Below are 16,025 nucleotides of genomic sequence, written 5' to 3' on the forward strand. Positions count from 1 at the left end.
AAAGTTTGGTGGCTGTAGCTTGAAAGCTCTAGGAGGAGTTAGAGTTAGAAATTTGTAGCTCAGAAGAAAAAGAAGAATAAAAATAAGTTTAAGTGCAACAACAGTCTCATTCTCACGCACCGCACCCTGGTACACCTGCAAACTGCGAAAAATGAAGGCGGCTGGGCGTGTCCTTGAACGGCGGCTCAAGGCCTCTGGATTGACTATCCACAAACATAGGAGGGCATATGCAGAAGCTCTGAGGGACGCACGTTCCAAGTTTTATTCCAACATCATCAACAATAGCCCCAGTGATTCCAAACAACTATTCTCAACCATAAATAGCCTTCTCAACTCCCCCTCACCCTCCCTCTATGAGACTACCGCAGAGAGGTGTAATATTTTCTTAAAGAAATAGCAGACTTCCTATCTGAGCTTACAGTCACTGTAGATAAAGCTCTTATCGTTGGTGATTTTAATATCCATGTGGATAATCCAAAAGATGCATTAGGATGTGCGTTTAAGGATGTTCTAAATTCTCTCTGCATTAAACAAAACGTGTCAGGGCCCACGCATACTCGTAATTGCACACTAGACTTAATTCTGTCACTCGGACTCAATATTAATGACATTGAAATATCACCCCAGAGCGATGCCGTTTCAGACCATTGCCTTGTGTCACACACAATACCTCTAGATAGGACCGCTCAGTCTACAACATGCTACAGATTAGCCAGAACAATAATCACCATTAAAGATAGCTTTATTAGCACTCTTCCAGACCTGTCTCAAATGAAACATGTAGCAGATAACCGTGAAGATCTGGATATTATAATAGAAAACCTGAACAATGTCTGCTCTAGCACGTTGGATGTCGTTGCTCCCATTCGAAAAAAGAGAATCAAAGAAAAACCGCCAGCTCCATGGTATGACCATCATACTGCAGCCCTTAAAAAAGTAGCTAGAAAAATGGAAAGAAACTACTGAAGCACAAAGTTAGAGGTATGGCGTTCAGCATGGAAAGAGAGTGTTTAACACTACAGACAGGCTATTAAAACTGCCAGATCTACCTATCTCAGTACGCTTATTAAAGAAAATCATAACAACCCTCGTTTCCTATTTAGCACAGTTGTGAAACTGACTAGAAACAAAGAACAAACAGAAACCAATAGTAAACTCCAACACAATAGTGATGACTTCATGAACTTCTTTACTAACAAAATTACGTCTGCCGCACAGCATTCTTCCATCTTATATCTCAAAAATACGCCATCTGCATCAGATGCAGAAAAGCTTATCCATGCTTTTATGACCTCTAGAATAGACTATTGTAACTCGTTACTCGGGGGATGCCATGCAAATCAGGTAAACAAGCTACAGCTGGTTCAAAGCTGGTTTTACCCGATCTAAAAAGTATGACCACATTAGTCCAATTATGGCATCTTTACACTGGCTACCAGTTAAATCTTGCATACAATTTAAAATATTACTAATCACCTACAAAGCCTTAAATGGCCTAGCGCCCTCGTATATTAAAGAACTACTATCAGAATACAATCCATCACGTAAACTGCGCTCACAAAATTCTGGTCACTTAATTATCCCTAGAATATCAAAAGTGTCTAAAGGTGGTAGATCCTTTTCCTACTTAGCCCCTAAGCTCTGGAATGATTTACCAAATAATGTTCGAGTATCAGACACAGTCGATCAATTTAAATCTAAACTTAAGACATTCTTCTTTAACTCTTTCACCGCCAGCGTTTTTTTTAAAAGTTGCCAGCCAGCGCCAGCGTTTTTCATGATTTTCACCAAAGTTTAATGCCTTCCAGAAAATGTTCTTCTTTGAATATATAAACATACAATATACCAAATGAAAGAACAGACCCTCTGCTTTCAAACAAAAAAAAACGTTTCTTCCTACCTTCAGTGGTTCTTTTGTAATCAGCTTTTGAATATGGGTAGGTTTCTGCAAAAACACCACATTTTGAGCAAAAAGCTGAGATAATTCCATTTTTGTGACGGACTTTTCATAGAGATCCCATTCAGAGCGATCTTTCAAACAGACACGGACATGCAGCTGCTTGCCATAGGGCAATACTTCCGGGTTTAAAAAGTTGCGGAAGTGCGCCATCTGGTGGATAATAGAGGTATTGCGGAAAGACGGAAAATCTCGGCAATGGCGGGGAAAGAGTTAACAAATCATTCACATAAAATGTCCAGTAAATGTACTTTTCCTGCAGTAGTTATTTTGTCTAGAGCAAAAGCACTCACATACCTCATATGGGTAATATGCTATTGCCGCAATAGTTAGCCTGTCTGGAACCGAGCTGACTTAAACCACTATGATGTATGACACTTGCATTACATGCGAACGGCCCCTACGCTAATAGAACTCTGTTTTTGTCTCCCTGTCTTTTCCTCGACCCCGAGGACAATGAGACAAACCCAGTTCCTGTTGCTGTGAAGGTCATTGCACCACTAATCTACTGGCTGTCCTTCAACATGATGACCAGCCGATGCCCGACCAACGACCACTGGCTAAACCAGTTTAATCCGCTTACCCGCCTCCTATCCCTACCGTATATATATATATATATAAATTCCTCCCAAGGGTTTTTGTCCTTCTAGGAGTTTTTCCCATTGGGTTTTTCCTAGGGGTTTTTTTCGTCCCAGGGAGAGTCAGCCAACTTTGGCTTAATTTAGCACTTTACTGTATAGGTTACATTATTAATATGCTCTTATATATCTCTACTTCTTATATTATCTATTGATTTTCTGTGTTCTCCCCTATATCTACTCATGTAAAGCTGCTTTGGAACAATTAACACTTGTGAAAAGCGCTATATAAATTAAATTAAATTGAATTGAATTGAATATGCATATCACATTCTTTAAGCAAAAAGAAGGTCCTGCCCCTCCCAACAGCTGACCCACTAGAGATTGCCCAGTCGTTCTGTACCTTCTCTGATGTCACACAGGAGGAAGTAGAGGAGATCATCAAAACAATTAAGCCGTCCACATGTGCACTGGACCCTTTCCCTTCAACCCTGCTGAAGGCAAACCTCTCTGCTATCTCTCCGTTTATCACTAAAATCATAAACCACTCACTACAGGCCGGCCATATCCCATCTGCATTAAAAACAGCTGTCATCAGGCCTCTATTCAAAAAACTCACCCTGGATCCAGAAGTTCTCTCCAATTACAGGCCAATATCCAATCTTTCATTCCTATCAAAGGTTCTGGAAAAAATTGTTGCAGCACAACTTCATGATCACCTCAAATACAATAATCTGCATGAAAAATTTCAGTCTGGTTTCCATCCTGGCCATAGCACAGAAACAGCTCTGGTCAGAGTCACCAATGACCTCATGATGGCAGCAGATACTGGTTCCCCATCACTAGTCATCCTCCTGGACCTCACAGCTGCTTTTGATACAGTAGATCACAAAATCCTTCTCCACCGCCTGCAATACACCATTGGACTCTCAAAAAACGTTCACAACTGGTTCACTTCTTACCTGACCGACAGAACGGAGCATGTCGCCTTGGGCAAAGCCAAGTCGGACACCCACAGTGTCACCTGCGGTGTTCCTCAGGGCTCTGTGCTTGGCCCCACACTCTTTTCCATCTACATGTTCCCCCTCGGCGATATCATTAGCTGACATGGTCTAACATTTCATTCCTATGCGGTTGACACACAGCTCTACCTTAAGATAGCCCCTACCTCTTCTGCTCCCCTGCCAACAACCACACTGACCACCTGCCTGGAGAAGATAGAGGCGTGGATGAACCTCAATTTCCTTCATCTAAACGGCTCCAAAACAGAAGCCATCCTTGTTGGCACATCACATCAGCTTCGCTCATCCACCATCACTAATATCACTTTTTTCTGGACAAACCATCTCCTTCTCCACATCTGTTACCAACTTGGGTGTTAAAATGGACCCACAACTTACCTTTGACAACCACATCAAATACCTCTGTAAGACATCTTTCTACCACCTCAGGAACATCGCCAAACTCTGTCCAACCCTCACCCTAGCAGATGCAGAGAAGCTCGTCCATGCCTTTGTCTCATCCAGGCTGGACTACTGCAATGCACTCCTCATCGGGATCTCTGGTAAGAGTATTCAGAGGCTTCAAAATATACCGAATAGCACTGCCAGGATCCTGATGAGGGTGCGTAAGCATGACCACATCACTCCTATTTTGAAATCCCTTCACTGGCTCCCTGTCCCACTCAGAATTGAGTATAAGGTCTCCCTTCTCACTCACCAGTGTATCTACGGACATGCCCCCCTCTATCTAAAAGAACTTCTCGCCCCCCAGACCTCCTCACGCACCCGGTCAGCAACCTCTTCAAATCCCCAGAACTAAGCTCTGCAGCATGGGTGACAGGGCCTTCTCATCGGCTGCCCCCAGGTTGTGGAACGCTCTCCCTGACCATCTGAGGGCTCCACAGACTATAGATGTTTTAAAAAAAAACTTAAAAACATTTCTTTTTAAAAAAGCTTTCCTTTAAACTGCTTTTTATATATTTTAATTTTTGCTTCTGGTTACTTTAAACTGTTTTAGATTGTTTTTAGACTGTTATTCTGTAGCACTTTGAGATTGTTAAATATAAAGTGCAATACAAATAAAATGTATTATTATTATTATTAAATGTTTAAAGGTCACCTCAGGGTTTCCCGCAGCACTTTTCAGTTTGGGCGGCCCACCTAAGCTGGGAAACCCTACCGCCTTAACTAGGTCGTTCAAAAAATAATAATTGCTGCAAAAAAGGCTGTCAAGTGCATCTCTGAGAATAGCATGGATGCTCTTCATACCACAAGCATGCATGCGCGTCACATGGCCGAAATGAAATAAAGACGTGGTCCGTCATGTCTGGAGGATAGCCAGTTTATAAAACGCGTGTCCGTGAGAACTGTAATGTTTTGGGTTTACTTAAACCTGTTATTGTACTTGTCTATAGTTCTTGCAAATTTAAAGTAAGTGGTGATTTTGTTGTTTGAGCAACCTGCTAGCTAGGTTTCATGTGCCTGTTGATTAGAACAGAATTGTTGAGCGCTCTGCTCGCGTTATTTATGTGCATTATTTATGTGCATTATTTATGCTAAAGTAGTTACACTCCTTTAAGATAATGTAATAATAGTGGGAAATAATCAGTTTTTACAATTTTTGCGCTATCTATCATCGTTCGCCAGACGTTCTACAACATCTGCTTTAGTTTGTGTTTATTAAATGTCAGAACCCGTCTGAAATAATGTGCTACATATTACATCTAGTCTTTGTGTTCGGGGTCCTGGCAGTACCATGTTTTATGTGGTAAATGCGTGGTTTTTGTATTGAATTATCTGACCACGCATTTCCCGGGTCTCGTCACTTTTTACCCGCTCCCTTACTTGTCATTGATTTCAGCTGTGTCCCTCATTAGTTTCCCCTATTTATTGTCCTTGTGTTTGATGTTGTGTGCGCGTTCGTCTTGTCACTATCCTTGTCGTGTTCCTCAGTCGTGCATCTGTGAGTATCAAGATCGTTTAGTCTAGTTTGTTATTTGTAGTTTAATGTTGGTTCATGTTTAGTTTTATGTCAGTTTAGTGTAGCGTTTATCCTGTCTTGTTTTTCCCCCTCGTGGGTTTTGTTTTCCCTGTTTTGTTCAATAAATTATTCATTTTAGTCCTGTCTGCATTTGGGTTCATTTCCTTGTTAAACCTTCACATTAACCCTTTAGTTTCACTTCATCACGCAGCTATTCCTGTTAGAGGTAAAAACATTTAATTCATGAATAATCTAGTATGTGTTCATTTTCTATCATAGTTTTTCAAAAATAAGTTTTATTTGAGTGTTTTAAATAAAAATATTTACATTTTCATCATAACGCGTACTACCCCTTTGATTGTCACGCCACCCGGCCCCGCCCAACCCTACCACCTTAACAAGCACATTTTCTGCGGGAAACCCGGCACCTATGGGAATATTTTAAGATGTAATTTTAGTCTCAGTCATCCCCAAATTGGGTTTGTGAAGTTTCACCATATTGAAAAAGGTAAAATTTTGGGTGTGCCGTTTTTGCGTGACCCTCTTTAATTGCAGATGAGCAGCTGCTCTCCTCCCTGCTTACTGTTATCAATACCAAACATACACCATTTATGATAAGACAATCAACACATTTCATTGTTCTTAATGAATGTGTGGTAATTAATTATGTAAAGATTTTTTTTTAATAAAAATTATGAACCCAAGGTAAAATAACCACTTTAATATTAAAGATAAAAACTCCTTTGAACCTTTTGTGCAGTTAAAAAGCTCAACCCTTGCTTTTGATGTTTACATTTTTGGTTTTTCTTTACCACATTAGTTGTCAGAGCAAAATTTATAAATGGCAACTAACCTTTTATCTTTCCATTTAGACTGTGAAACTTTATTATCTCCTTTGCCTGTTCGTGAAAGAAGAAAATGAAGCAATTACTTCAACGTAATAAAAACTTAAAATGCAAAATATATATTTATATAATGTAAATCATATTTCAAGTCTGGAAATTATTATTACCCGTATAACACATACCTTTGCCTTCATTCTTTTCATTTTCTCTATCCATTTTCTTCTCCTCAGCTATTTTGCAAAGACAAAATGTTCTCACACTTAAATGGATCTGTCAATCATATCTTACACGATGGTATTCCTCACAGACAGTACATGAAAATGCCGACATGTAAACATATTTAATCAGTTTAAAATATACTTTTGACCATTATAAAAATGTAAAAAATATTGTTATAAACAATAATTTCCAACATCAGTCGCAATGCTTGTGGCTGTCACAGTGCTGTCATGCAAGTGTTAAATGCCCCGTGCACATGTACACCCTGCATATGTTAACTGTCAACACCTCAACAGTCAGTTCCAGCGATTAACATTTAAATCTCAATATAAAGTTGTTGTAACGGACTAGAAACCATTTAAATTATTTCAAAAACACAATTTGAACAAATCAATCTTCCTTCGCGACAACAATAAATATTTTCTTTGACTTACCTCCACGTTACAGTCCACACCGACCACACCAGAGTCGTATAATAAGAGAGTTACGAGACTTACATAGACGTCCGTTGGAAGATTGGAATGTGGAAGTAGCAGCGTGTCACGTAATAAACCTGTAATTCCAAACGCAGCACTGAAGCCCATTCATTTTAATAGCACCTGCTGGTAAATCTATGAAATTACTGTTTCTCTTTACATTTTCAAGTAGGGGGAGGCTGCAGACCTGGAGCCGGTAGATCTACGCCCCTGGCAGTTTTACGCCCCTGACAGTTTTACGCCCCTGTTGTTCCTCATGCGTCCAGTAGGGGGAGGCTGTATATTAGTATATGAGCCTAGTCATATATCAGAACCGTATGATAGCAGCAGACCTTCTTGAAGCGATACGAATTGACCCCTAGAATTTTAGAAAAGTTACATTGTGTTTGTCTTCATAAAATGCTATGTAGGACATATTTTGTAGCTGTATGACGACCTATTGTGAATTGTACAGCAGATATTTCATTTAGGATCCATATCCTAAACAGTACTTTTTTATGCTAAAGGCCTAAATATGGTTAATATCTGAATGTAACTTAGGCTAATATAAATTCACAACATCATATATCAGTCAGTCTCTTGTATATAAAAACAGTTTATAAATAAATATGATAATAAAAAAATAATAGTTGACGTCATCATGCGCCGCTTCCGGGTCTAATCGATTTCAAATGCCACAGGAAACACGCTAATATACACTCGTATCATAATGCAAAACTATTTAAACCCATGATCCTTATTTTTATCCCCAATAATAAAAACCAAGATGACCAGACCTGGACTATATGGATTTTTTTACTGTCTGTGGTTCCGTAGTGTGCAGACTGCAGTGTACACTAAGTTTATACACTTTTCGTTTAATATTAATAAATAGTGCTCATAAACGGTTGTTTAAATAGGCTAGTATCCTAGTTGTATTTCCCTCTCCCACTACTGGACTCATGAGGAGCAACAGGGGCGCAAAACTGCCAGGGGCGTAATCCAAAAACTAACGGTGCTATATAGCACCAAAACTGTTGCTTTGGATCGTAACCATAGAAGAACCATTTTTAGTGCCATATAGGACCGGTGAAGCACCTGTGTAGAACCATATAGTGCTTTGTAGAACCATATGTGGTGCTATATGGCCCCTATATGGTTCTACACAGGTGCTACACATGGTTCTTCTATGGTTACGATCCAAAGCAACAGTTTTGGTTCTATATACCGTTTGTTTTTTTTAGAGTGTATGCGTGCATTATGTGATGCCCAGCAAAAGCCTGTAACTTGTTCAAAATCCTTAATTCATCTCTCAAAAGTACATTTTTACATCAGTGAACATGTCAGTGCCATCAAAATAGCAAATCCGTGTGTCATTGTTCATGAACAAGACGGTCAAAATGTTTAGTCATGTTGTCAATATACCAAGTGTACCTACACAATTATAAGTGTCAGTATTTTCTGATGTAAACTGTGATGAATTCACCTTTTTACCATTTTTAATGCTAAATTGTATATTGGACAATTATTATAATAATCTGCATGATTGTATTAAACATTTGCAATTTGTCCAAAACAATGAGAATTTGCTTATATGTTGCATGCACAACTGACTTGATGATGTCGAGGTTGAATAAAATGATTTGAAAAATTAATTTCTGATCAGAGAAATGCTCCAAAGAGACTGAGATAAACTGTAATAAGTAAAAAAATGTATTATATACAGTCATGTGATAAAGACAAATGCAATTTGTCATCTCCAATTCATCTAACCTGCATGTTTTTACCTGTAGGAGGAGACCGGAATACCCGGAGTAAACCCACGCTGACACCGGGAGAACATGCAAACCCCACACAGAAAGCCCACCTGACCTAACCGGGGCTCGAACCGCTGACCTTTTTGCTGCCCTGTTTGACTCTCATTATAAAGGTAAGTGTGCAGTTTTATAGTCTTATCAGTATTTTATAAATGTTAAAAAACATCACTGAAAACACACAAAGACGACTTAGTAAGACTGAAAAAATCCATTAATAGTTAAAGTTTATTGGTTAGTTAAATAGTCACATTTGACAGTTTAGGCTAAAAAAAGTCCAATGAAGTTCAACGACAGCAGGAGTTCAAAATGCTTCAGCGTCACGTGATTCATGTTGACTTCAGATACTTCCAGAAAGTTGATAGCAGGCCAATCAAAAACACTGAATTAGAGGCAACAAGCTTTCATTTTTGGATAAAAAATGCATCGATGTACAATATTTATATAACACACCGATATGTGTATGTACACAGCAAAACCCCCATTGTTAAATTAACACTCTTCAGACAAGGCTTAGCTAAAGCCAGGACTAGACCTTAGTTAAATTAAAATGTTAAAACATCTTTTATAATCATGTCTTAGAAAAAGATGCTACTTGTGTGGGAGACAAATCAATGGCACTGGCATATTTTAAGATTGGTATATGTGCAAGTTATTTTCAGTTGAGATAACTCAAATAAATGTCTTAATCTAGTACTATCCTTTAAAGGTACCCCGATTATCCAGACTTGTACGCTTTAATACTTTATATTTGCCTTCAACTACTAAAATTCATTGATAGAAACACAATAATGTGAATTACTTTAAAAACCCCAACATGTAATACTCATTTTAATCTATTTAGACTAATTTTGAATGGCCATCAGGCTGGTTTTGTTTCGCGGAGCTGGCAACCCTGTTTATAATCACATAATTTTATAATCTACTGATTGAAGACTTGTTTATCATGTAGTGAAAACTATTCATAAGCTCTGTCCCAAATGACATACTATATACTATTCACTTAAACTACGCACTATGTACTCACTCATCTAGTGTATGAATTTTAGAAGAGTCGTATCATTTCAAATAAAATAACACTTAATGGTTTTGTACTAACCAGAAATGTAAGCGTTTCCCTGATGACATCAAATTCATACGGTAGTACAATGCAAGTCAATGAATATCAATTTGCACACTGTTCTTGTAATATCATTGTTATTTATTTTGTTCAACATGACTTCAGTAAGCATCAGACTGTCTTCGCCCCGCCTCTCTTTCGGCATGTAAGCAAACCCATACGGCAAAAATATATGTTAAAACATATTTCAAAATATACAGAAAATGGCAAAAAAATTGCTGAAATATATTTACAAAATTATTATTTTTTATATATTTTAAAATGTAATTTAAAAATAAATGTATTTTTAAAGCATTTATATTCACATCGCATGGGAGAAAAGTTTTGAAAATGTTAAAATTAATTACATATTTAACTGCAAAAATATACTGATAATTTTATATAATTTAAACATATTTATACATTTTATAAAAAAAATTATATTTTGGCCAGGAACAATATATTTTTTTGCTGTATAGGTTGTAAAATTGCCACTGAAATACATTTTAAAATTTATGTTAATGTATGAAGGTTAAAACGAAATGTATTTTCAAATTAAAATATATATTAAAATAAGCTTTGCTTTTTACAAAATATATTTAGCATATATTTAACCTCCTAAGACCTGAGCTTTGGTTTGTCTTTTTTCAGATTTCTTTCAGATATTTTGGGGTTAGGAAGAACCAATAAATATAATCACCACATATTTTCTTTGAACATGAAGCAGTGTATGTGTCCATGTTTGTGTGCAGGTTCCAATTACACAGAATTAAGTGTTATGGTGCAAACAACCAAAAAATGTGATATCTACGTATGTGGACATCCAGGTCTTAGGAGTTTAAAACATATTTTTGGCCAGAGAAATGTATTTTTTTGTCGTATGGGAAGCCGCGACTGTTGATTGCATTAAGTGCCCAGCGTTGCACACTTAGAGTGCATCATCCACATACTTAAATTACACTTTATTTTTGGGTATTTTTAGTGTGAACACTACTTACTTACTTACTATTTATACTAGAAAATGACTTAGAATAGTGCATAAGTGTGCGATTTGAGACGCCCCTTTCAAGTTCTATTGGATAATCAAAATATTGTCAGTGTATTAAAACTTTCAGGAAAATTTTTTAAAACCTTTCAAAATAAGAGACTTCATCCTATTGACAATGAAAGCAGTGCTATAGTGAATTATGTTGTATTTTTATATTGTATATTGATGTTGAGTGTTTCTGCATTAAATTCTAGATGAGAGTTGAGTTGCCGTGTCAACCGTGACGCATCATCAGTCAACAAAGAGCAACACCAAACTCTCATCTCTCTCACGAAACCAGTGCTATAGTGAATTATGTTGTATTTTTATATTGTATATTGATGTTGAGTGTTTCTGCATTAAGTTCTAGATGAGAGTTGAGTTGCCGTGACAACCGTGACGCATCATCAGTCAACAAAGAGCAACACCAAACTCTCATCTTCTCTTTTATTGTAAAAGGTTAGTAAAAATTATTACATTTCAAAGAAAAAACATTGTCATTCACACGCTTTAATGTCAAAGTAAAGTTTTTATCGAATATTTGGTAACATTTTAACATTAACATTAATAAATCCATCAACTAACATGAACAAACAATCAACTATATAGTTTTTCAGCATGTATTAATTCTTGTTAATGTTAGTTAATATCAATACAGTTATTTATGTTAGTTCCTGGTGCATTAATTACAGTTTTTCTCAGTTGTTTTGAAGCTTAAAATCAGAAAAATCTGTATAAACATTATGGATGTCCTGCAAAAGCCTGTAACTTGTTCAAAATCCTTAATTAATCTCTCAAAAGTAAATTTTTACGTCAGTGAACATGTCAGTGCCATCAAAATAGCAAATCATTATTCATGAACAAGACAGTCAAAATGTTTAGTCATGTTGTCAATATACCAAGTGTACCTACACAATTATAAGTGTCAGTATTTTCTGATGTAAACTGTGATGAATTCACCTTTTTACCATTTTTAATGCTAAATTGTATATTGGACAATTATTATAATAATCTGCATGATAAAAAATTTATTTCTAATCTGAGAAATGCTCCAAAGAGACTGAGAAAAACTGTAATAAGTAAAAAATGTATTATATACAGTCATGTGATAAAGACAAATGCAATTTGGCATCTCCAGTTCATCTAACGTGCATGTTTTTACCTGTAGGAGGAGACGGGAATACCCGGAGTAAACCCACGCTGACACCGGGAGAACATGCAAACCCCACACAGAAAGCCCACCTGACCTAACCGGGGCTCGAACCGCTGACCTTTTTGCTGCCCTGTTTGACTCTCATTATAAAGGTAAGTGTGCAGTTTTATAGTCTTATCAGTATTTTATACATGTTAAAAAATTACATTACAATCACTTCAAACACACATAGAAGAAAAATCCATTAATAGTTCAAGTTTATTGGTTAGTTAAGTGGTCACATTTGACAGTTAAGGTTAAAAAAATTCTCTTAAAGGAGAGAGTTACGACAGCACGAGTTTAAAATGCTTCAGCGTCACGTGATTCATGTTGACTTCAGATACTTCCAGAAAGTTGATAGCAGGCCAATCAAAAACACTGAATTAGAGGCAACAAGCTTTCATTTTTGGATAAAAAATGCATCAATGTACATTATTTATATAACACACCAATATGTGTATGTACACAGCAAAACCCGCATTGTTAAATTGTCACTCTACAGACAAGGCTCAACTCAAAAAATGTCTTAGTCTTGGACTATCCTTAAAAGTTACCCCGACTATAAAGACTTGTATGCTTTAATACTTTATATTTGCCTTCAACTACTAAAATTCATTGATAGAAACACAATAATATATTAATTACTTCAAAAACCCCAACATGTAATACTCATTTTAATCTATTTGGACTAATTTTGAATGGCCATCAGGCTGTTTTTTTTTTCGCGGATCTGGCAACCCTGTTTATAATCACATAATTTTATAATCTACTTATTGAAGACTTGTTTATCACGTTTATGACCGAAAAGTGCAAATACAAAAAATTAATCAAAGTAATCAATACAACAAATTAAAAACACAAATGCAAATGTCCGGTTAACATGACTCATTCATTGACACGAGGTAAAAAAAAAATTCTGTGACGCAGAATGATGGCTAAATTTGAACCCACAGTAAGGGCTATAAAGGCCATGTTTACATTAAAGCATCTGTTTTAAAAAGGCATTTTAAAATGAAAATGATCCTCGTCTATACTGCCATTTCAAAAAATATCTTTGTCCACACTATACACGACCATAAACATGAAACATGACCATTAACACACACTGAGCATGCGCATAAATGTGTAAAATAACTTATTACTCTAGTATATCGGCAAACATTCATATCTGGATTATTTTGACGGTAACGATACCAGACAATATTTTGAAACCTTCAGAAATGTGTTTGTGAGTCTTATATTACTTTGGCCCCCCCCCCACAAAATATTTGTATTTGTAATGCATCAATAAGTTGCACAGGGTTTCTTTTAACTCTTTCGCCGCCATTGACGAGATTTTCCGTCTTTCCGCAATACCGCTATTATCCACCAGGCGCACTTCCGCAATTTATACAACACGGAAGTAGCGCCTCACGTGAAAGAGAAAGAACTCCGTGTATGTTTTAAAGATCACTCTGAATCTGATCTCTATCAAAAGTCCTTCACAAAAATGGAATTATCTCAGCTTTTTGCTCAAAATTGGGTGTTTTTGAAGAAACCTACCCATGTTTGAGGGGTGATTACAAGAGAACTAATGAAGGTAGGATGAAACGTTTTTTTTTTTTTTTTTGAAAGCAGAGGGTCTGTTCTTTCATCTGATATATTGTTTGCCTTATATATTCAAAGAAGAGCATTTTCTGGAAGGCATTAAACTTTTGTGAAAATCATGAAAAATGCTGGTGCTGGCTGGCAACTTTTTTAAAAAACGCTGGCGGGGAAAGAGTTAATGTTCTTATTTATTTATATTCACAAAACTTTTCAACGAAACATTGATTAAAATTAAGAGACAAGTAATATGAAATGAAATTCGCAAACTAAACTTAAATTAAATAAAAAATTATGTCTGACCCTCTCTATTTCTTTCATCATACTGACCTTCGATCCATTACAACATGTTTAAAATTACAGTCTGTATTTCGTAATAGACTAATTGTAAATTAATAGACTAATTCATAATAGACTAATTGAATTAAAATAAAACATAAACAACATTACAACAACATTCAAACTCAACAATACTCAAACATAATTATAAAACAGACATTCTGTATTAGGATACATTTTAAAAACTGATGAAGCTTTTATTATAGTTGGGTCACTTTCACACCGCAGACAAAATCAACGCATTTCAGAGAAGCATGACTTAAGGAGCAACAAGGTATGTGGAATATCTCTATCTATCTATCTATCTATCTATCTATCTAGTACTAACACTAGCGGTCAGTCTTAAGTGTCTAACACTTCTTCTTCTCTACAATTCTTTACTATGATTATAATCCAGCCTGATAAGTCCCATTCTAAGTGATTCGTTTATGATTTATCTGGTGCAGTGTCGATAAGCCCCTGTGTTTCTCTGTAACCTAACACTTGTTAGATGAATCAAAGGCTTCACTATGGTGAGTTCTCCACTAGGCTTGTACCGCTGAACTGACTCGAGTCTGTTCAGTCGGGGTGCTGTGGTAGTCCACTCTTTCTGCACCTTAGGCAGCAATATGCAGTGTGGCCTCTGCCATCGGGCACTCCAATCGCTAACCGTGCCAACTGACATAAGACCCTAGTGGCTGTGCCAGTTGGTGGGTGACACTTTTGAGTGCTGCCCGGTGTGTTAGAGGCGTGACTGTTGAGCAGTCGAGGTGGGGAGGGCAGACGGCCCAGCGCTCTTGGCTGCGTGCTCAGGGAAGCGCCTTGTCTATGGGTTCCACCTGGGTAGCTTTAAATAGTCAACAAGTGTAGTGAAAGAGATTCACTTTTCTCCCCTTTGTAGCCACTAGAGGCACCAGATGTAAGGTAGCATTCCCTATCCTTCAAAGGTCTATCTATCTATCTATCTATCTATCTATCTATCTATCTATCTATCTATCTATCTATCTATCTATCTATCTATCTATCTATCTATCTATCTATCTATCTATCTATCTATCTATCTATCTATCTATCTATCTATCTATCTATCTATCTCTAGCACAACTAACATGCACATTAAAGCAATACACAAAAAAGATGCTAGAGGCTCGGCCGCGGTGGTCCGGTTTGGCGCCGATGGTGATACAAGAGTCTCTAGCACAAAAAAAGATGCTAGAGGCTTGACCGCGGCTCTGCCGCGGTTAGTCGCTAGCACGACTAACATGCAGATTAGAGTAATGCACAAAAAAGATGCTAGAGGCTAACATGCAGAATAAAGCAATACACAAAAAAGATGCTAGAGGCTCGGCCGCGGTGGTCCGGTTTGGCGCCGATGGTGATACAAGAGTCTCTAGCACAAAAAAAGATGCTAGAGGCTTGACCGCGGCTCTGCCGCGGTTAGTCGCTAGCACGACTAACATGCAGATTAGAGTAATGCACAAAAAAGATGCTAGAGGCTAACATGCAGAATAAAGCAATACACAAAAAAGATGCTAGAGGCTCGGCCGCGGTGGTCCGGTTTGGCGCCGATGGTGATACAAGAGTCTCTAGCACAAAAAAAGATGCTAGAGGCTTGACCGCGGCTCTGCCGCGGTTAGTCGCTAGCACGACAAACATGCAGATTAGAGTAATGCACAAAAAAGATGCTAGAGGCTAACATGCAGAATAAAGCAATACACAAAAAAGATGCTAGAGGCTCGGCCGCGGTGGTCCGGTTTGGCGCCGATGGTGATACAAGAGTCTCTAGCACAAAAAAGATGCTAGAGGCTTGACCGCGGCTCTGCCGTGGTTAGTCGCTAGCACGACTAACATGCAGATTAGAGTAATGCACAAAAAAGATGCTAGAGGCTAACATGCAGAATAAAGCAATACACAAAAAAGATGCTAGAGGCTCGGCCGCGGTGGTCCGGTTTGGC

General features: G+C 37.5%; 2 long non-coding RNA genes across 2 annotated transcripts in view; both read left to right on the top strand.

Moving 5' to 3' along the window:
* The window catches only part of LOC129434108 (uncharacterized), a 59,399-nt gene extending 47,982 nt beyond the window's left edge, over nt 1-11,417 (top strand). The window contains exons 3-4 of the long non-coding RNA XR_012370096.1: nt 8,830-8,966; nt 11,341-11,417. This is a non-coding gene — a long non-coding RNA (uncharacterized lncRNA). The remainder of the gene's footprint in view (nt 1-8,829; nt 8,967-11,340) is intronic.
* On the top strand, nt 11,409-15,091 carry LOC141364334 (uncharacterized). The gene is made up of 3 exons (XR_012370097.1): nt 11,409-11,435; nt 12,145-12,281; nt 14,320-15,091. It is a non-coding gene; the product is annotated as an uncharacterized lncRNA (long non-coding RNA).
* Nucleotides 15,092-16,025: the final 934 nt, after the last annotated feature.

This window comes from Misgurnus anguillicaudatus, chromosome 6 (genome assembly GCF_027580225.2).
Source record: "Misgurnus anguillicaudatus chromosome 6, ASM2758022v2, whole genome shotgun sequence".
Classification (NCBI taxonomy): Eukaryota; Metazoa; Chordata; class Actinopteri; order Cypriniformes; family Cobitidae; genus Misgurnus; species Misgurnus anguillicaudatus.